The 22,347-nt window shown below is 39.5% G+C and overlaps 1 long non-coding RNA gene across 1 annotated transcript in view; it reads right to left on the bottom strand.

Annotated features, from left to right (window-relative positions):
• Nucleotides 1-1,671, bottom strand: part of LOC128777333 (uncharacterized) — a 157,352-nt gene extending 155,681 nt beyond the window's left edge. The window contains exon 1 of the long non-coding RNA XR_008422609.1: nucleotides 1,523-1,671. This is a non-coding gene — a long non-coding RNA (uncharacterized LOC128777333). The remainder of the gene's footprint in view (nucleotides 1-1,522) is intronic.
• Between the last annotated feature and the right edge of the window lie 20,676 nt (nucleotides 1,672-22,347).

Genomic DNA, 22,347 nt, shown 5'->3' with positions numbered 1-22,347 from the left:
ACTTCAAAACTTTTCAAATAGAACCAGATATAAGATTCATAGATAATATAACCAAAATAAACACACAATGTCTTAAAAATTAATAAAAGGTCCCAATTTTAGTAGGAATAAAAGTAACTTATAATAAATTAAAATGGATTGGGGCACCTGGGTGGCTCAGTCAGTTAAGCATCTGACTTCAGCTCAGGTCATGACCTGAGTTTGAGCCCCATATCAGGCTCTCTGCTGTCACTGTGGAGCCCACTTCAGATCCAGGGTCTCCCTCCTTCTTTGCCCATCCCCCTTCTCAAAATAAATAAACATTAAAAAAAAATAAAAGTAATTAATTAAAATGGATTTTTACCATTAATATAATGGCCTTGTGAATTACAACGATAGTTATATACCCGGAAAATGGGTGTATATTACAATTATTTTAAAATGCTGTTAATACAGCAAATGCAGTTAAGTTTTAGGTTCAGATAATTATCAACAGATTTTTCATCCAAAGGAACGCCCAGGAAAGCGTTCGAAAGTTACGTGGGGTGCAGCACGGTTGTTCATTATGGGGGCATCTTGCACAGTGCAAGATAGCTAAAGAAAACTAGCCCCTGCCCAGGAAGTGCCAGTCCCCATCATTATAGGAATGTTAAGAAAGTTCTGTATTCTTTGACACCTGCTATGTTATCACTTCCTTATAAAGTCCCTTTCTTCAGGTCCCATAAGAGTATACGCTCTCCAGCAGGAAAGGGACCTCAAAGTCCATTTTACCCATTTAGTGCTTGAATCTCTTCTGCAATATCTCCACCAAGTGGTTGTCAAACCTACTGTCCTAAATTTGGCTCTTCACGCACCATCACGTTTTTTAAATAGTCCAATCCCCTTCTTTTCTTGCCTCCCTGAAAAATGTGTGATGGTAAGTGTGGAAGTTTGATCTACACAAATCCATACCAGCAGTCTATAACATCTGTACTGTCTATATTACACATGGTTTGAGTGAAAATGTCAGTCATCAAAGTCGTGAAACAATTCTGGACACGCTTGAACGCATCATCTCAAGTTCTTACTATTTGCAGAAGGGGATTGCCGCCTGTGCCTGAAACCGCAGGTTTGATGCACTCATTCTTAAGGTTCCTTATATTTTAGTAAATGCAAATGTATAAAAGTTTAAAAGATGACTACATACCCCCTAAAATATCTTGCAGTCCACCCTTTGGGTAACACTGGTCTATGCTATCCTCCAACATTTATGATCCGGTTGTTCTATCAACTTATAAAAACTCACTCAAGCGTTAACTGGAAGATCTGTATTTGTGCTGTTAATTCTGCTTACAACGTGCTAAGGCAGAGCTCATGTCCATACCTGAGCCCGAAGTCCTGCTCCTTCTTGTATGGAGAGTTGGTGTTTCCTACCTCCAGCTCGATAATGTTTTACCTCCTGAACCTCTTGAATCATGAGTAGACAACATCTCCTCTCTGGGCCTGTCGGCTAGAGTTCTAGCCTTTTCAAGGATCTCTCCTCTAGAAACCAGAGAGCACTTACCTCTGATCAGCTGTTCTCATGAAGAACACGGGCTGTCTTTGCTCTCCGGGTTCTGGGAACCTTCTGCACTTTGCCCTGTCGCAAGGGAAAAGATGGAGAAACCTAACCTGGCTTGCCACACACAGGGAGTACTACTGAGCTTTTCACTTATCCCTGAGGCTGCAGTCAGATTGCTTGGATAGGAGTGAAAATTCAGGATTCTTTAATATCCATGACCTTTCCACACCATCAGTGAGAGTTAAGGTTAAGAGAAACATACTCTTCTAGGTATTTCCCAGGCTTGAGATTACAGTCATAAGCTTTCCAGTGATTATCAGCTCTGAGGTTCTTAGAGAAGTGGGAGTGGCCAGTTTAAGAACACATCTCTCCTTAAAATGCTTCCACTATTATGAGTAAGAACAGATCCCTTTACTGTGTAATCCTGCCGGGGAGGTGACTTAGTCCCAGCAGGCTGCTCTACCTGAACACTTCAGGCTGGGGTGGCTTATAAACAACAGAAATTTATGTCTCACAGTTCTGGAGGTTGGGAAGTCTGAGATTAAGACACCAGCAGATTTTGTGTCTGGTGAGAGCCGACTTCCTCACACACGGCCATCTTGCTGTAACCTCCCATAGTAGAAGGAGCAAGGGGGCTCTTTGAGGTCTCTTTTATGCTGTCACCTTGATGGCTAGGATTTCAACATACAAAATGAGGGGACACATTCAATCCATAGCAAGGAGGTACGATCCCATACCCAAGAGAGAACCTTCCCAGATTCTCCAAGAAACTCTCACTATCTGCCCCCAATTATCACAGTTGCTTCTATCACAAGCATTTTCTATCACTAGGCAACATTTATTGAATGCTTATTGTAGATGGATTCCAAAAATGCTAGTTGCTGCTCTGGGAAAACCAAAGCAATAAGAAGTTGGAGAAAATGTTTTTCCCCAAATTACTTGTTAGGAATTGACTGTCCCTGAAGACACCGAACAAAAGTGGAAAGACCTCAAATGCTGCAGATAGAAGAATCTGGAACTCTGGAAGGGCACTCTAGAAAGGGAAGAATGGGCGGCAGCATGGTGGAGAGAAAAGATGAGGGTCATATTCCTTCCCAACAGTATGGCTACTCACAATCACCCCTCCCCAAAATGATGTGTAAATTTTTCTGAAACTCATGAAATGCCTGTTTTCGATGGATCTCCTAAGGAAATGGGCAGGGCATCTGACCTTTGCCCCTGGAGTGACAGAGGTAAAACAGAGACAATACCTGTGGGCTCAGGAGTCAGAGGCATAAGTAGACTCAGGGATTGCAGTGGGAATTCTTACGTTAACGGCACTTAAAATCTAGAGAAGGAGAAAAGGTATATAATCATAAGCCTTAAGGCCTAATGAAATACCTAAGTGCCAGATTAGTGGTGGTAAAATTAGAGGAGCTCAGTTGGTATTCGTGAGTAGAATGGTGGAGAAAAACATGACAACAAGGTACCCGAACTGGCCCTTAGGGTTAATTTTTTACTTTGGGAATCAATGGCTCCACAAAAGGACATTGGCAGAATGAAGGAGAAGGCCTAGAGTAGCTATTAGAATACATTCTATGACTAAAATTATTTCATGCTTAAATCCCTCCTGTGAATGTTACTTGATTTCAAATTGGAATATCTATATGCTCAAAAAAAAAATGTCTATAGACAGGAATCCACAGTAAGCTTCAAAGAAGGAATTCTTTAGCAAAAAGAAGGAATACTTCCATTTCTTGAGGATTTCAATACATCAACAATTTTGGTGAAATGCCTTACCATGTTTATAAAATTGCAGTATATTTCAAGTCCTTACAGTTTACAAATTGCCATTTTTACTCTAACGCACAAATAATAACAGCCAATGCTTATTAGTTCTAGTGCCTAAAAGATATATTTTCATTGCACCCTCAACAATTCCATAAGGTACTTATTATTATCCCAATTACACAGGTAAGGGTGATGTGTCACAGAAAAATTCTGTGAGCTGCCTAAAGCTCAGTGCTAAGAGGGGGAGCCAGAATTGGAAAGCAGGCAGTCGGACTCTAAAACCCACACTTTTGGGGCACCTGGGTGTCTCAGTCGGTTAAGCATCCGACTTCAGCTCAGGTCATAATCTCCTGGTTCATGAATTCGAGCCCTGTGTGGGCTCCGTGCTGACAGCTCAGAGCCTGGAGCCTGCTTTGGATTCTGTATCTTCCTCTCTCTCTACCCCTCCCCCGCTCGCGCTTAGTCTCTCTCTCTCTCTCTCTCTCTCTCTCTCTCTCTCTCTCTCTCTCTCTCTCAAAAATAAATAAAAACATTAAAAAAAATTAAAAAGCCCACACTTTCAATGACTGCACCATAAAATTATCTGGGTATTTTCATTTGGATAAAATGTCAAAGCTTAAATTTAAGACCTTTCGGGAATGTGACACCCCCCACCACTCCCACACACACTCTCTGTGATAGGCTTTGAAGAGATGTGAAGCAAACAACTTAAATATGTGTGCGTGTCTGTAACAATTTTCTTCTTATAGGTGGGAGGATAAGAAGTTAGGGATAAACCGCTGGGTGTAGAAAAGCAACTTAAGAAAAGTTCCCAACATCTAGAGCCTAAACTTCTGTCCCTGAGTGCTCTCCCTCCGGCCTCAAATTCCAGATCCACACAAGCAGGGAATGAAATCAGACCAACTGACTGTGTTTTGCAGCTCTGCATAAGTGACCACAAGCGCAAAGGGACAGTGTTTCTGATAATTAAGTCTCCAAAATTAACTCCCCAGTAAGATAAATGAAGAGAGTACATTCCTCTCAGTGATTATTTTAGTCTGCCTGCTGACTCAGCAAGATTAGTGGAGATTAATTTACATTCTCAAGAAAGTGGGGCAGGGAGAGATGGAAATGCCTCATAGGGAAAAAAAAAAAAGGCAAATTTAGGTCATGGTTCAAGATCTCAACCAAATGGGCCAAAATATAGTTTATTTATGTCTGTTAACTCCCTATCACTTAACATCTGACCTTGGCATGGCAGGCTTAGAATCAGGAAATCTGGGCTCCGGTCCAGCTTCTGCCACTCACTAGTACCATGACCCTTAAAAAGGCATTTGCCCCTCTGAGTTTCATCTTTCTTACCATTAAAATAGGGATCACATACCAACCTGACCGTGTTGGGGGTTCTCATGGATACAATACATGCAGACGTCCTCTGAGGACGCCACAGGCCACAAATGATGTAACCTTGTTTATTTCGTCATTAATGTGAACAAGGTGAACCATCTTCTTATTACGAGTATTTCTTCCATCTGAATAATTCAATTCAGATGACGAATTTTACACACGGCTAAGCCAAGAGCGGAGGAACAGGATCGCTTGGTTCTTATTGCCAGAGTCTTTCCAAAACAAAATCGTTAGAACCAGTGATTCCATTCTTAAAGCAGGACCCCTCTAGCTTTCTGGGTGAAATGAATTCAATAATCGGAAAACAGAACTGAGTCTATTCCCAGCTAACCAAATTAATCCTTCTCCAGCAACTAAGAAGAATTAATAGATCTAATGATGGAGAACATTAAATGTCACAAGCTCTTCTCAAAATGTTCATAAAACAAGCTCAACTGTTTTGAGAGGCAAAGATGCTATTCTGTGATGGCAATGTGGGAAAACAGGATAGAATTGAAATAGTATGCTAGCCAAGCACAAACTCTGGCTTCTAGCAGTACAAGGAAGCATGTCAAGAGGGCAAAGATGTGCAGCTCAATGTGCAAAGAAGAAACCATCCCAGAGGAGTACAGGTAAAGGCTCTTCTGAAAATAGATTATTTCTATTCCCTTAGGCTCGCATGTAGTACATAGAGCCACCTGGCCTTCCTGGAACTTTTATTAAAAATTGATGATTGACAATGTAAGGCATAAGAAAATTCAATGGAAAGATTCTGTACCATAAAATTACTTGAACATTAAAAAGACAGTGGTTTGAAAAAGAATCATCTTTTTAACATCTTATTATTCTGTACATTCATCTCCACTGCTCCTAAATTCCCATTTTCCTTCCATCATATCCCCATGTCTTTCCCACTTTTCTTCTTCTTCTTCTTTTTTTGTTTTTCAGGAGAGAGAGCATGCATGCATAAGCAGGGGAGGGGCAGAGAGGGGAGAGAGAGAGAGAGAGAGAGAGAGAGAGAGAATCTTAAGCAGACTCCATGCTCAGCACAGAGCCCAACACGGGGCTTGATCCCAAGACCCTAGGATCATGACCTGAGCCAAAATCAAGAGTTGGACATTCAACGGTCTGAGCCACCCAGGCACCCCTCCCATTTTTATTCTAAAATACGTCTCCAAAAAAAGTTTCCTATGTTGTTAAATGACTTTCTGATGAAAGTTCCTTCATAGCTAATGGATATAAATTGATTTAAGTATGTGTGTTTATTACATAAATATTATCACAAAAATCAATGTACGGTTTTAAAATTAGAAACAACTGTCTATAACCCCATGTCATCACTCCAGTGATTATTTTCCAGGCCATGTATTTGTTTATGAATAGCTAGAATCTAGTTTAAGGGCGACTTGGGTTTCTATCGTATATTCTATATTATAAATATTTCATGTTAAGTTTCTCCCAATAAAGTTTATTAAAAGGTAAAAAGGAGCTTCACCAGATTTTTGGGATATTTAGGATACTGTCCTCTTCCAAAGATACTATTTGAAGAAATAGATTAACATTAATAATAACGACGATCGTGACAAGTGGCTCAGTCAGTGCTGCCACATACGGATGTGTAGGTTGAATGTGGCACAGCTCCAGAGGGCACTGCTGATGTTTTGGTCATCGTAAGATACTGGCTTTCCTTATGCCAGTATTCCAACAGACGGCAGGAAAATTCCTAACTCATAGGATTAGGCTAACAGTAAGCTGTCCCTATTTATTTGAGGTACCATGTCTCAGGTTCCATTCAATGAGCTTTTCCCACATAGCCTCATGTAACCCTCTCAACAATCCTGTGAGCATAGAAATTATTGTTGTTAACCATGTTGAACAGATTAGGAACTAAAACCTTTGTTCATTCAGTTAATAAGGGGCAGGGGGAGACTAAGTCTAAGTTCTTTCCGACTCTAGAATCTAAGTCCAACCAATTGTTAAACTCTACGTCTCACTTTCAATGAGTTCAGTGAATTCAGAGATACCTGCATTGCTACACGTTACCCACATGCCAAATAGTGACTTTCCTCTTGCAGATTCCTTCTTCAAGGATGCAATTATAGGGTCAAAGAATAGTTTCATTTTTGAGTGATACAAATTTACTTAATCATCAATAATGTAGTTAAGTTCCACTACATCTTTTCATCCTTCATTGAAAAAATATTCACTCATCACCTACTATGTTCCAAACACTGTTACACACACACACACACACATACACACACACACACACACACACACACACACACACACACACACACACATACTATTGGTATATAGACCACTTTGTGTTTTGCAGAAGCTTAAAATTAAGTGGGAAGCTAACAAATCACCACTGTATCTGCTCTTCTCACTCCTGTTTTCCATCTTGAACTTCATAAAATGTCAACTTCACCGTTTAACTTTACCTGTTTAATAAGTGGTAATGATAAACATGGATCCCAGTGACCTCTAGCAACTGTTGCTCTGGTGTGTATGGGGAATTGGTGGAAGTGAGGCAGAAAAGGCAAAAAGTGGGTAGGAATAATTTTCCCCTTATGAAAATTCCTATAGCACTTTGTTTACACAATATCTTCATGCCTTATGATTTAGTTACTTCGGTGAGTGTCATACCTAGAATTTTTCAGGCAGAAATCATACTACGCATAACTTAAAAAAACATGGTTCTTTGTGCTCACTCGATAAATATCTGTTAAATGAAAGAAAACACTATATGAATGACCAGTAATATTGAGGAACAGAAGATAGAGGAATTAGTAATTTGTCCCATACACACACACAAACACACTCATATGCACACACACAGACACACACACATAGACACACACACATGCAGAGACTTTTTTGGATGCCCAAGTATTTTTTTTTAATTTCAGAGAGAGAAAGAGTATGCACATGTTTGTAAGTGGGGGAGAGGAGCAGAGGGTGAGGGAATCTCAGTCAGGCTCCACACTCAGCAAAGAGCCTAAGACAGAGCTCGATCCCATGACCCTGCAATCAAGACCTGAGCCCAAATCAAGAGTCAGATGCTCAACCAGCTGAGCCACCAGGCACCCTTCTTTTTTTATTATAAGAAGCCTCAGAAACCATGACTCTATACACACAATTGGTTTGAGCTTACCAAATATACAATAATTTGTAATATTCTTTTGCACTGTTTTCAAATCTTGCCTGATCGTAAAATCAATTTTGGAAAGTAGCCATTCCCAGATTCTTCCTTGCGGTATCTGATCTAGTTGGACTGAGTCTTACAATCAGGCAAAAAATTTTAAAACTACTCTCAAAACATGGGTGACATGTCAGACCTCACAATAGATTAAAAATACGAAGAGTGGAAAGTTCTGAATAGGTGAGCACAACTTCTCATATCTAGTATTTAGTTTTTTTAAGTTTATATATTTATTTTGAGAGAGAGAGAGCACAAGCTGGGATGGGCAGAGAGAAGGAGAGACAGAATCTCAGGCAGGCTCTACACCACCAGCATAGAGCCCGATGTTGGGCTCAAGCTCACAAGCCTTGAGATCACGACCTGAGCTGAGATCAAGAGTAGGACACCAAACCGACTGTGCCACCCAGGCGCCCCTCTAGTATCTAGTATTTAAAGCAAGAAGAACAGATAAGATTTGGGGATTACCAGCATGCCTGTTAGAAACAGAATAGAAACTCCTCTGCTATGTTGCTGTCCTCAGTTTTGAAAATGGATTCTTAATGTGTCCATGTACAGGAGAAGTCATAATTTTAAGTTGCCTAATAAGAGAAAAGTTAAATATAGTGGATACACTGTAATTAGACTAGTAGAAGGGAGGACCATGTTAGCAAATGCTCTCCTAAAAATGGAATTTGAGGTCAAGGATGGCCATACACTTATGCCATGGGAGGAGACATTCTGCCTGTTTCAAGTAACAGTCTCTTGAGTTGTACATATACAATTCTGCTCCTAAACATACAAACTTTGAAAAAGCTTTGTGAAATCTATCAATTTACTTCCTATACGTAACCCAGAGGAATGTCTTCATATGATCCCAGACATGTCCTAAAATGCAAGAATGTACATGCACAAGAAGGTTCACAGCAGCCATGCATATCAAACTAACAGCCCCAAACTAAAACAACCCAAATATCCATCAAGTATAAAATAGTGAAATAAGTTGGAGTATATTCCCAAAAGGGAATATTTTACAGCAACAATGATAAACAAGTAACAACAAGAATATCATGATCGTAATATGTGTGCAAAGGAAGCCAGATATAATAGACTACATATTGCCCAATTTCATTTATATAAAATACAAAAGCAGGCTAACAATCTATGGGCTTAGATATCAGGAGAGTAATTGCCTGGGGAGGCTGCTTACTGGGGGGGGGGGGTGAGGGGGCTTCTGGATCTAAGGGCTGGTCATATATGGACAATTTTGTAAATATGTATTAAAGCGCACACTTACAATTTTTTCACTTTTCTGATGGTATGCCATATACCAATGTACCATTTACTCCTAGAAAAAAATATCTGATTATGTTTCTCCTCAAATTCTGTGGTTGTGTGTAGGGTAGGGGAATTTTTGTTGGTTATCTTCACTGATTCATGGTCTTCTACAGAGAAAAGCTACAGAGAGTTTAAATAGAAAATACATGACAATTTCCAAATGCAAAGATTATGCCTTTTATCTACTTCCAGTCTATTATTTACTTTGAATGTGTTTTCCAATAATGGCCCTATATTTGTGCTGACTCATCCTCTTGACCCTGCCAGATCCTCTACAGAAAGAACAGAGAGAAGAATCTATAACTCATCTAGGTCAGTGGTTCCAATCAAGTCTGTGAAAGAACACACAAGGACTTGGTTCTCCGAGGGTCACCTCTGTCAGCCCTGCCCCAGTCGGCTGTTGTGAACAACCGTTCCTTCCAGGTCAGGAGACCCTCTGGGTGAGTGTGTTGATAGTAAACGTCTGTCACTATGACTGAAGTGACAGGTTGCTGAGTCAAGAGAACTATTGTACGTAAGGATAGCGAGGTTGGTGTGCCGATTGAGCTAAGGAGCTTTTGAAAGATCAGTATTGGAAAATGGCCTCTGTGGCAAACATTGTGAGTTCTGCCCCCAGATCTCTACTGATCCCTTTTCACTATTTTGGGACACCTCCCTCCAATCTGTCAGCGGGCTCTCCCATCCTAAAGCCAGCACTCACGGTTCTTTCTCAGACAACTTTGGGAGCTCCCAGAGCTGCTTCACCACCATTTGCAGAGAGCTGGAAGTCTAGAAATGTATGTCTCCCCCATGGCAGCCCTTGGTGACAGCTCTAGCCCCCAGGCCTCTGCTTAGGAGACCCCCCAGGCAGGACCAGAACAGGGGGAAGGTGAGGGAAGAAGAATACAATTTAAGGAGGCACCAAAAAACTCAGTAATCAAAATAAATTTTTCAATGAAATATTTGAAAAAAATCAGAATGAACATAAAAATTCATGATGATCAAAATATCAAAATTTATAGACAGGATCAATACTGCTGAAATTTCTTGTTGCCTCAGGTTCTAGCATGGTTCCACACGGCACTACTCTGAGGTGAAAGTGCTCCAGAGCTCCCCTTTAGGTGTTTCCCCCACAACCTGGGGCCTAAGGCATTAGGAGAAGGGTTCATGTGTCTTTTTTATTTGGAGGGGTTTTCTTTTGCCTCAAAGGATTTCATCTCTCCCCTGGCCCACCGCCCATCTTGTTTTTCCATCCCCGTAGTCTCAAAAGGACACCTCTCCTACAGGTGTTGCCTTTCTAGAACTGGCACCTGAGGCCCAATTCACACCCAGCCTTTTTCCTTCAGTCAGGGAAGGACCTGCCAAGAGGCAAGACTTCTTCTTTACTGCTGTACTTCCCGTATCTTTCTTTTTCATAGTGATGGTTTTAGTTCAATCTCCCTCTTTTTTCTTTCACACAGTAGGACCCCTGCTCGCCCTCTCACCCAGCTGGAAGAAAAGTTTGTTTTTCTGCCCTCAGGTAATGTAGAGTTTGTTCAAACCAAGGGCATTAGATTTACATAACCTTATTTTTGTTGTTGGTCTGTAAAATTACAAGGATGTTTGGAGAGATTTGGAGTTAGTCAGCTGCTGTTATCTTGGGCCCCCAAAAGTTCCCCAGGTTTTGACCCCTTGTGAAGAGTGCTGTATCCAGAGCCTTCTCCTTCTAGGCTGCCTCATTTTGACCTTTTCCCTGAGTGCTTTCTCCAGTCCTGAGGCTGACAACACCACAAGTGGAAACTGTGACACAAAGAAAAGTGCATGAGACCTTAACACTGAAAGTATAATATCTCTTTCAGAGAAAATAGCAACCTGCCCTAAAAAGTATTTTACAATTCATTACAATTCACGAAGCTCCACTATGAAAATCACAACCCTGTCACATAACAGCTCTAACTCTACGTGTAAACAACTAAACAACTCTAAGAGGAATATAATATTGGATTCATGCCTTTAAATTTATTTCATTACTTGCTCTATTGCAGCAGATGAAATGCTGGGAAGCAGGAATGAGAAGCAAGCTCTCCAAGTTCCTAGATCATGAGCTTCATAACATACATTTAAGGTGCCATCTCCTGGCGAGAGCTTTTCTAGACCTCTAAACCAGAGCACGTATTTCATCTTTGATTGTGTGCTGAAACAGGCTCTAATAATGGCATCTGGCCACTTATTTCTAAAACAAATATAAGAAATTAAAAAGTCCTTTGCCGGTAATCAGTTAAAAATAGGAATCTTCTGAACAAGCTATGAGAATTATATCCATGTCAGTTTCCTGGTTTTGATATTGGACTATAGTGATGCGAAGTGTTAACATCGGGTCAGGCTAAGTGCGGGAGATCTGCATGCACATTTCTTTGCGATTTCCTGTGTACCTATAATTATTTCCAAATAAACATTTTAAAAATGTAAACAACAACAACAAAGGTTTTTCTTGTCCTGCAGGAAGAGTTTGTGATTGGAAAGATAGGGCACTGCTCATTAGATGGGATCTAAGAGGCAAGCTGTGCAGATACAATGCCCAACAACCCAAATTCCATTGCACATGATGTCATCTATGAACGCCTTACAAATGGAGCAAGTCTTCATGTGCATCTGAGAAATTGATCTGCACCGATACCCAGTGCTACATGAATGACTATCTCAGTTTTTCAGAAGACACTTGTCTTGGGACCGCTTGTGTTAATTTACCGTGCCATGCCGGTAAATCTTTCTGGGCACCCCTGGTGAATCATGCAGTAGTTGGCTGTCTGTGTGAGAGGCTGAATAAAAGCCCCCAAAGATATTAGGTCCTACTCCCTGGGAACTGTAACGGTTATGCTGTTTGGGAAAAAAGGGTCTTTGCAGGTGTGATTAAGGGTCTTTAGGTGGAGAGACCATTGTGGATAACTGGGTGAGCCCTAAATGCAATCACAAGTGTCTTTATGAGAGAAAGACAGATGTAGATGCCACACAGTCACACAGAGGAGAAGGCAACATGAAGACAGAGCAGAGAGAAATGTGAAGGTACTGGCTTTGAAGACTGGAGTGGTGTGGCTACAAATGACAGAACGATGGCCGCCACAAGAGGCTGCAAGAGGCAAGGAGTGGATTCTCCCATAGAGCCTCTGGAGAAAGCATGGCTTTCCTCTGTCAGGTGGACACCTTGAGTTCAGCCCTGTAATAAGGCTTTTGGAATTCTGACCTACAGAACTGTAAGAGGACGCATTTTTGTTGTTTTAAACCCACATGTGATCATTTGTTAGAGCCGCCACGGGAAACTAATACACGGGATGGGAGACAGTTTGTTAACAGTGATCCTGACATGAAGTGGGGAACTCTTTGGACTCTGGAAACAGCACCAGCTGGGAAGTCAAGAGGCTTCCCTTCTTGATCTCTGAGGTCTCTTCTCACTCAAAGATACAAGTATATAACCAAATTCTGCTTCTGTGTAACTTCTATGCCCAGTGGGAAGAAAAGAATCTTTTGCAAGTAAGCCTAAGGCGTTTCTATCTCGTATTGCAATAGACACATCCAATGCTAATTAAAGTCCCTCCTCTTATCCCACCACATCCTAAGTATGCAATCTAATTCGTTCAAACCTGCCCTCCTCCTTTCTCACTGTATGCCAGCGGCATCGGGGTCACCTGGGAATGCTTAGAAATGCAAAATGTCAGGCTTCACCCCAGACCTGCTGAATGAAAACTTGCATTAAAATTTTTTTTTAAATTTAAATTCCAGTTAGTTAACATTCAGTATAATATTATTATACGTGTACAATATAGTGATTCAGTACTTCCATAAGGACACCCAGTCATCATCACAAGTGCGCTCCTTAATCCCTATCACCTATTGCACCCGTCCCCCCACCCACCTCCCCTCTGGTAACCATCAGTTTGTTCTCTATAGTTAAGGGTCTGTTTCTTGGTTTCTCTCTCTCTCTCTCTCTTTTTTTCCCTTTTGTTCATTTGTTTTGTTTCTTAAATGCCCCATACTTAGCGAATCATATGGTAAAACTACATGGTATTTGTCTTTCTCTGTCTGACATACTTTGCTTAGCATAATTCTCTCTAATTCCACCCATGCACATGACAGATTTCATTCTTTTTATGGCGGAGTGACATTCCATTGTACACATATACCACTTTTTCTTTATCCATTCATCTATCAATGGACACTTCTATAATTTGGCAACTGTAGATAATGCTGCTACGAACATTGGGGTGCATGTATCTCTTTGAATTAGTATATTTGTATTATTTGGGTAAACACCAAACAGTGCAATTGAAGGATTGTAGGGTAGCTGTGTTTGTAACTTTCTGAGGAAACTCCACACTGTTTTCCAGAGTGGCTGTACCAGTTTGCATTCCTACCAACAGTGCAAGAGGGTTCCCCTTTCTCCACATCCTTGTCAGCACCTGCTGCTTTTGTGTTGTTGATTTTGGCCATTCTGACAGGTTTAAGGTGACATCTCATTGTAGATTTGATTTGTTTTTCCCTGATGGTAAGTGATGAGCTTCCTTTCATGTGTCTGTTGGCAACCTATCCGTATGTCTTCTTTGAAGAAATATCTGTTCATGTCTTCTGCCCGTTTTAAATGAGATTATTTGTTTTTGGAGTATTGAATTGTATCTGTTCTTTATATATTTTGGATAATAACTCTTTATCAGTTATGTCACTTAAACATATCCTCTCCCGTTCCATAGGTTGCCTTTTAGTTTTGTTGTTTCATTTGCTGTGTGGAAGGTTTTTGTTTTAATGATGTCCCAATAGTTTATTTTTGCTTTTATTTCTCTGCCCTCAGGAGACATATCTAGAAAGAAGTTGCTATAGCCGACGTCAAAGAGGTTACTGCCTGTGTTCTGCTCTAGGACTTTTATGGTTTCAGGTCTCACATTTAGGTCTTTAACCCATTTTGAATTTATTTTTGTGTTTGGTGTAAGAAAGTGGACCAGTTTCATTCTTTTGCACGTTGCTGTCCACTTTTCCCAACACCACTTGTTGAAGAGACTGTCTTTTTTCTACTGCACATTCTTTCCTTTCCTCTTTTGCTGAAGATTAATTGACCATATAGTTATGGGTTCATTTCTCAGTTTCCTATTCTGTTCTGTTGATCTCTATGTCTAATTTTAGGCTAGTACCATAGTGTTTTGATGACTACAGCTTTGTAATATAAATTTAAGTCCAGAATTGTGATATCTCCAGCTTCGCTTTTCTTTTTCAAGATTGCTTTGGACATTCAGGGTCTTTTGTGGTTCCATGCAAAATTTAGGATGGTTTGTTTTAGCTCTGTGAAAAATGCTGTTGGTATTTTGATAGGGATTGCATTAAATGTGTAGATTGCCTTTGGTAATATAGACATTTTGACAATATTTGTTCTTCATTCCATGAGCATGGAATCTCTTTCCATCTCTTTGTGTCTTCTTCAATTTCTTTCATCAGTGCTGTAAAGTCTTCAGACTTTAGGTCTTTCACCTCTATGATTAGGTTTATTCCTAGGTATCTTATTATTTGGGGTACAGTTGTAAATGGGATTGTCTTCTTAATTTCCCTTTCTGCCACTTCATTATTGGTGTATAAAAATGCAACAGGTTTCTGTACATTGATTTTGTATCCTGAGACTTTGCTGAATCCATTTATCAGTTCTAGCAGTTTTTTGGGGGAATCTTTCCGGTTTTCTATACAGAGTATTCTGTCATCTACAAATAGTGAAAGTTTAACTTTTTCTTTGCCTATTTGTGTGCCTTTTATCTCTTTTTGTTGTCTGATTGCTGTGGCTAGGACTTCTGGCACTATGCTAAATAACAGTGGTGAGAGTGGAAATTCCTGCCTTGTTCCTGACCATAGAGGAAAACCTCTCAGGTTTTCACCACTGAGCATGATACTAGCTGTGGATTTTTCATATATAGGCTTTTTTATGTTGATGTATGTTCCCTCTAAGCCTACTTTGTTGGGGTTTTTATCATGAGTGGATGCTGTACTTTGTCAAATGCTTTTTCTCCAACCATTCAAATGATTTTTATGGTTTTTACGCCTTCTCTTTTTGACATGATGTATCATGTTGATTCATTTGTGAGTATTAAACCACCCTTACAACACAAGAATATATCCCACTTAATTGTGGTGAATGATTTGTTTAATGTATTGTTGGATTCAGTTTGCTGGTATGTTATTGAGAATTTTTGCATAAATGTTCATCAGGGATGTTGGCCTGTAGTTCTCTCTTTTACAGGAGTCTTTATCTGGTTTTGGTATCACAGTACTGCTGACCTCGTAGAATGAATTTGGAGACTTTCCTTCCTTTGCTATTTTATGGAATAGTTTGAGAAGAATTGGTATTAACTCCAAATGTTTGGTAGAATTTCCCTAGGAAGTTATCTGGCCCTGGATTTTTGTTTGTTGGAAGATTTTTGATTACCGATTCAATTTATTTCCTGGTTATCAGTCTGTTCAAGTTTTCTATTTCTTCCTGTTTCAGTTTTGGTAATTTATACCTTTCTAGAAATTTATCCATTTCTTTCAGGCTGTCCAATTTGTTGGCATATAGTTTTTCATAATATTCTCTTATAATTGTTCTCATTTCTGTGGTGTTGGTTGCTATTTCTCCCCTCTTATTTGTGATTTTATTTATTTAGGTCTTTTTTCTTTTTGATAAGTCTTGGATAGAAGTTTATCAATTTTATTAATTTTTTCAAAGAATCAGCTCCTGGTTTCATTGATCTGTTCTACTTTTTTTAGTGAATATCATTTATTTCTGCTCTAATCTTTATTATTTCCTTCCTTCTGCTGGCTTAGACTTTGTTTGTTGTTCTTTTTCTAGCTCCTTTAGGTGTAAGGTTAGGTTGTTTATTTGAGATTTTTCTTGTTTCTTAATGTAGGCCTGTATTGATATATACGTCCCTCTTAGGACTGCTTTTGCTGCATCCCAAAGATTTTTGGACCATCATGTTTTCATTTGCATTTATTTCCATGTACTTTTTTATTTCTCCTTTAATTTACTGGTTGACCCATTCATTGTTTAGCAGAATGCTTAACTTCCATGTATTTGTGATCTTTCCAAATTTTGTCTTGTGGTTGACTTCTAGTTTCATAGCATTGGGGTCAGAAAAGGTACACGGTATGATTTCAATCTTTTTGTATTTGTTGAGGCCTGTTTTGTGACCTAATATGTGATCTATTCTGGAGAATGTTCACTTGAAAAGAATGTATATCTTGCTGTTTTAGGACAGAATGTTATGAATATATCTGTTAAGTCCATCTGGTCCAGTGTGTCAATCAAAACCAGTTTCCTTGTTTATTTCATGTTCAGATGATCTGTCCATTGCTTTAAGTGGGATGTAAAGTTTCCTACTATTATCGTATTATTATCAATTAGTTCCTCTATGTTTGTTTTACATATTTGAGTTCTTCTATGTTGGGTGCATAAATATTGACAATTGTTATATGTTCTTGTTGAATTGTCCTCTTTATGATTGTATAATTTCCTTCTGTGTCTCTTGTTATAGTCTTTCTTTTAAAGTCTAGTTTCTCCAATATAAGTATTGCTATTCAGGCTTTTCTTTGACATATTTAGGTGAGAAATGTTTCTCTACTCCCTCACTTCCAAATGGCAGGTGCCTTTAGTTCTAAAATGAGTCTCTTGTAGGCAGCATATATATGGGTCTTGTTTTTTTATCCATTCTGACACACTGTGTCTTTTAATTGGAGTGTTTAGTCCATTTACATTCAAAGTAATTATTGATAGATATGTATTTAGTGCCATTTTATTACTTGTTCTGTTGTTGTTTCTGGAGATTTCCTCTGATCCTTCCTTGTCTCTGTCCCTTTTGGTCTCTCTTTTGCAGTCAGAGTCCCCTTTAATATTTCTTGCAGGGATGGTTTAGTGGTCAACCTTTCATTTTTGCTTGTCTAGGGAAACTCTTTATCTCTCCTTCTATTCCGAATGACAGCCTTGCTGGATAGAATCTTCTTGGCTGCAGATTTTTCCCATTCAGCACTTTGAATATATCATGCTACTCCTTTCTGGCTTGCAAAGTTTCTGTTGAGAAATCTCTAGCTAGCTTTATAGGTTTTCCCTTATAAGTTAAGTACTTCTTTTGTCTTACTGCTTTTAAGATTTTTTCTTTATCACTATATTTAGCAAATCTAATTATAATATGTCTTGATATTGGCCTGTTTTGTTGATTTTGATGGGAATTCCATGTGCCTCCTGGGTCTGGATGTCTGTTTCTTTCCCCAGATTAGGGACATTTTCTGAAATTTTTTATTGAAATAAAGTTTGTGCCCCCTTTATTAGCCTTCTTCATCTAGAACTCTGAAAATACGAATGTTATTATGTTTGATGGAGTCACTGAGTTCCCTGAGTCAATTATTATGTTGCATAATTCATTCTTTCTTCTATTTGACTTCATTATTTTCCATTATTTTGTCTTCTAAGTCACTAATTTGGCCCTCTGCCTCTTCCAGCCCACTGTTCAATGCATCAAATATGATTCTAATCTTGTTTATTGCATTCTTCATCTTGGATAGATTCTTTTTAAACTCTTATCTCTTTAGTAAGCATCTCACTGATATCTTCTATTCTTTTTTTCAAGTCTAATGAGTATTCTTATGATTATTTCTTTAAATTCTCCATCAGGTATATTATTTATATCTGTTTCATTTAGATGTCTGTCAGTGACCTTATCTTGTTCTTTCCTTTGGGAGAAAATCCTCCATATTGGCATTTTGTCTAAGTCTCTGCCTTCTTCTGTGTATTAGAAAAGTTAGTTATGTCTCTTCCTGAAAGTAATAGCTTTAGAAGAAGAGGTCATGTAATGCCCAGGGCCTGGTGCTTCAGGGAGTGTCTCTGGAACGTGCTACATGCAGCAGAGTTGGAGGATCTTAGGCTAATCTTGTCCCATGACCACAACTAGATAACTATCAAATCATCCTAAATACCCCAGAAATCGACCTGAAGACTGACAGAAAAAAACTACACAACTAAATCGAGAGAAGAGGCCACATGAAAAAAGGTAGAAACTGTGGAGACATGGAGACATGGTTTAGGGGAGAAATGGATTGTATATAGGTGCTGTGGCAGGAAGAGAGATGTGGTTACAAAGGAAGAGAGAGAGAGAGAGAGAGAGAGAGAGAGAGAGAGAGAAAGGGAGGGAGAGAGGCACCCAGGGGAATGTACAAGGAGAATGTTTCCCCAAAGTCATTGACTTGGAAAATGAGAAGGTTTAAATTTGGTGAGTTCTTGCAACCAGGAGGGTTTAAAGCCTGGAGTTTTAAAGGTTAGTAAGCTTGGCTGTGATAGAGACTGGAGGGTACTGCACTGCTACTGAAGAGAAGGCAGGCAAACAACCCAGGGGCAGATAGATGGAAACAGTGATTTGAAGAATGTACCCTCAGCCTAAGGAAAGATTATTCACTCTTTTCAGAAAGCTTTCCTGAAAGACAACATTTGTGGTGATGCCTCTCTGGGAACAAAGGAACTGGCTGATGCCATATCCCTCCCCCACCCCTCAGCATAAACACCTGAGGGAAGCAGTGCATTGCAGACATTGGCTGCCTAACTTACTTATACCAAGTCCAACTCTCCTGCACTCTGGTGGGACTGCCCTTCTCAGTCAAGCTTGCCTCAGTCCCAGTGCAGTGAGACCCTCCCCCCAGAAGACCAGGGCAAACCCCTGTCCACACCACATCTCCTGACAAGATAGTTCCACAGGGCATCAGTTCTGGTGGAGTTGGTGTCAGGTCTCATTTTACAAGCAGACCAGAGCACATCTAGTTAAAACTCTCTATATTCAGTCCAGGGATGAAAGAAACACTGCCCACAATAGACAAGGAAAGCCTCTGCAGATGACTGACCTGAAGGATAGAGCAGCCAAAACACAACACGGAGGGTACACAGACATTGCATTTTAACAAGTCCTCAGGTGATTATATTGTGCACATTATAAAGTTTGAGAGGTTCTGCTCTAGGACTCAGAAAATCAGCAAAATCTTGAAATGGCCTCAAACGTCTAAGCCTACTTGTAAGACCTCAGTCACAGGTACTAGCCTACCAAGAAATGCCAGTGCTTTAGAGAACATCCTACTGTATGCACACATACAGCGATGACTTCTACACTGGCTAACCAGATTGTTTTGACATAATACATGTCATTAATAACATTGTAAACGTGGTAGTTTCCTTAAGAAATAAAGGCGATGTCTTTTCCCCACCACTTAATATAATACAGCTTTTATTTGTGGCTCTCTAACTGCCAGGCTTCATGTTGTTTTCTTCAAGCAATATTATTCTGGTGCCAGCTGAGAAGGGCAAGCTCAGCCCAGCTGGGTTTTTCCTTTTGTATTGTTGCTTGCTTAGAAGGTAGCAGCCTCACCTCCTTTAGTACCCCATTTGAGAGCTCTGTGGGTGTTCTCTGGGCTTGTAATTGCACAGAGTTTGTTTGGGAACAGTAATGTTTCCATAGTTCCAATTGCTCTGTGTGTCTGGCTCCCTGTTACTGATGTTTGTAATCTCGCAGTGGCATATGACACCAACTTGTCCGTATTTGCTCCCCTTGTTTGCAACAATGCTGCTGACCTGATTTCACAAAAACACACAGTGTATTTCTCCCCATCTTGCCCTGATTCTTTAGTTTAAAATATTTAGACTGTGTTTGATTTTATCAGGATTAAAGCAAAAATTGAATTCAGTCTTTTAGCCACTCCAACCCACATTCCATTGACATGAAAGGGGCATTCTTGAAGCTGATACATGTGAACACATTCATTTTTCTCCCTGTTTATTTTTAGATAAAGTGATTCTTTGGTCTACGGCCACTGGAAAATAGTGATCACCAGGAGAGAAGAAACCCAAAGAATAGCTAATTAATCAGGGAAAAACTCCTGGCTAACGACTTATTGAATTAGAGAAACAGAACTCTCACATCAAACTGACTTATACCCTAGCTTTCTCCTTTGCAACAGGACCTCCTGGGGCTGCAGACTATGCCATCAAAACCACAAACAGCAAATAATTCAGGAAATCATCAGAGCTGGAGGATAAATATGAGTACATAAGTTTAGATTCTACTCTGTTGGCAAGGAAAAACAGTTATAAGAAAAATAGGACTGGATTCAAATGCTACCCATTCTTCAAACCAAATATCTATTTAAAATAACCATATGGGCCCCCAAAAATGCTTAGTTGACTTGATATTTGTCTTTGCTTTCTGTTTCCTCCTGGGCAAACAGAAACGAATGGCTATGTTTTTAAATAGGATAAAGCAACTTTAAATGAAAACTATATAGCAAAAGTCAGACTTATTTGAATGCAAGAATCATATGAGACCCAATGAGGGCATTATTTTTGCCCTGGAGGAGACATTTTCTAGTAGACAACACCTCTGAAGGTGCTAGTTCTGATGAGTGTTTATTCTATTAGCCTGACATTTCACATTCTATATTACTAGGCACACATTCTAACTGAAAATTTGCATAAATTCTATTATTCATATGGTAATAGCCATCATAAAAATGAAATGCCTTTATTGTTACAGATGGGTATTTTTTTTTTCAAAAACTATACACAAAATGAAAGATGGTGTCAAAAGAATTTGAGTATTTACAGAGAACCATATACAAGTGCTGCAAATTCTGTAGTATCCATTTGAGATAAGGGGAAAGAAATTACCAGGTTGATATTGGCAAGGCTGTGTAACCTTGGGCCAAACGACCTCTCTGAACCTCCATTTACCACAGTGTAAACAGTATAGTTACAGTGGCAGGCCTGATGGGATGTTGGTGAAGGTTAAACAAGACCCCCAAATTTAAGCACCCAGTTCTCTGTCTGGCCCATAGCAGCTTAGTCCCTTGCTTGTTCTTGTTGTAGCAACTACCTTTCAGAGGTCTTCCATTTAGTGTGGAAATTATATACCAATGTAAAAGGAAAAATAAACCTTCTATAACCTGTTACATTTCTGTCTCCAAAATATCCCATAAAACCCCAATACTCAATGAGGTTAGAGAAAATTGGTCTTAAAGTGTGACTGAGATTATCCCCTGTTCTCACCTTTCTAACTCCTAAGGTTTTACCTGACTCTCCTGGTTCACATCTGTAAGAGGAGAGAAGATGCATTTACCCTGAAAGAGAGGATCTGAGGTTCCACCCTTCAGCAGGACACAAGAGTTTTGAGAGCTACCCTTGTGATAGTGTCTTCTAACACAGCAGTTCTGAGACGCACCCATGGGTTGTACCGCTGGACACAGTTAATATGTCAAAATATGCACTTGTTGATTGAGTCAATAAATGTAAAGTGTTGGCTCACACAATTAATTTGCATGTATAACTCCTTTTTAGGAAAAGGACTTTATAGCTATATACTACTAAAAGTAATAGCAACAGAAAATATTAGAGTGTATCTGAACAATGTATGTTTTCTAAGGCCAATAAACAGTTTGATCAGTCCATGGATGTTACATACGCATGTAGTAAACTCCAATTTTTTTTTATAACTTTTCGACCTATACATGTTATTTAACTTTTTTGCTTTTCATTTGAAAACTAGCAATAATAATACCTTCCTCACAGGGTTCTTGGGAAGATTAAAATAAGAGAGAGAAAAATTAAGTACCTTACATACAGTGGTGCTTGAATGTTACTTCCCTTTTATTTATCCAGTTAACAAATATTCATTGAGCGATTATTATGTATTAATTTGCATGTTGGGCTGTTGGGGCCAACCAAGAGTTTGCCTTACAGTGGTAGAGTCAAAAGATGAATAAATATGCAAGATAATTTAGATAGTGATAAGAACTATAAAGTAGTGAATATACCAGTTAGCTATTGCTATGTAATTAATTATTTCAAAATCCAGTGACTTAAAAAGCAAGCATTTATTATTGCTGCAGACCAGTTGGATAGTTCTTCTAGACTCAGCAAGTCTCACTCATTTATCAGTGGTCATCTGCGTGTTGCCTCAATGGCTCTACCAACCTTGGCTTGAGTCTCTTACGTGTATAGAGATCAGCTGATCTACACTCAGCCAACGTGGCTTTGTTCCACATGACCTGTCATCCTCCAGCAGGACATGCTTGCTCTCATGTCACTTCAGTTTCATTCCATTGGCCAGATTAAATCTGCCAGATTCTGCCTCTTGATGGGAAGGGCTGAAAGCTAAGAGGTTTGGACACAGAAAGTGAT

The sequence above is a fragment of the Panthera pardus genome, unplaced genomic scaffold (assembly GCF_024362965.1).
Source record: "Panthera pardus isolate Hobbes unplaced genomic scaffold, ASM2436296v1 HiC_scaffold_16, whole genome shotgun sequence".
NCBI lineage: Eukaryota > Metazoa > Chordata > Mammalia > Carnivora > Felidae > Panthera > Panthera pardus.
The sequence above is the reverse complement of the archived record's forward strand: the minus strand, read 5'-3'. Positions and strand labels throughout refer to the sequence as shown.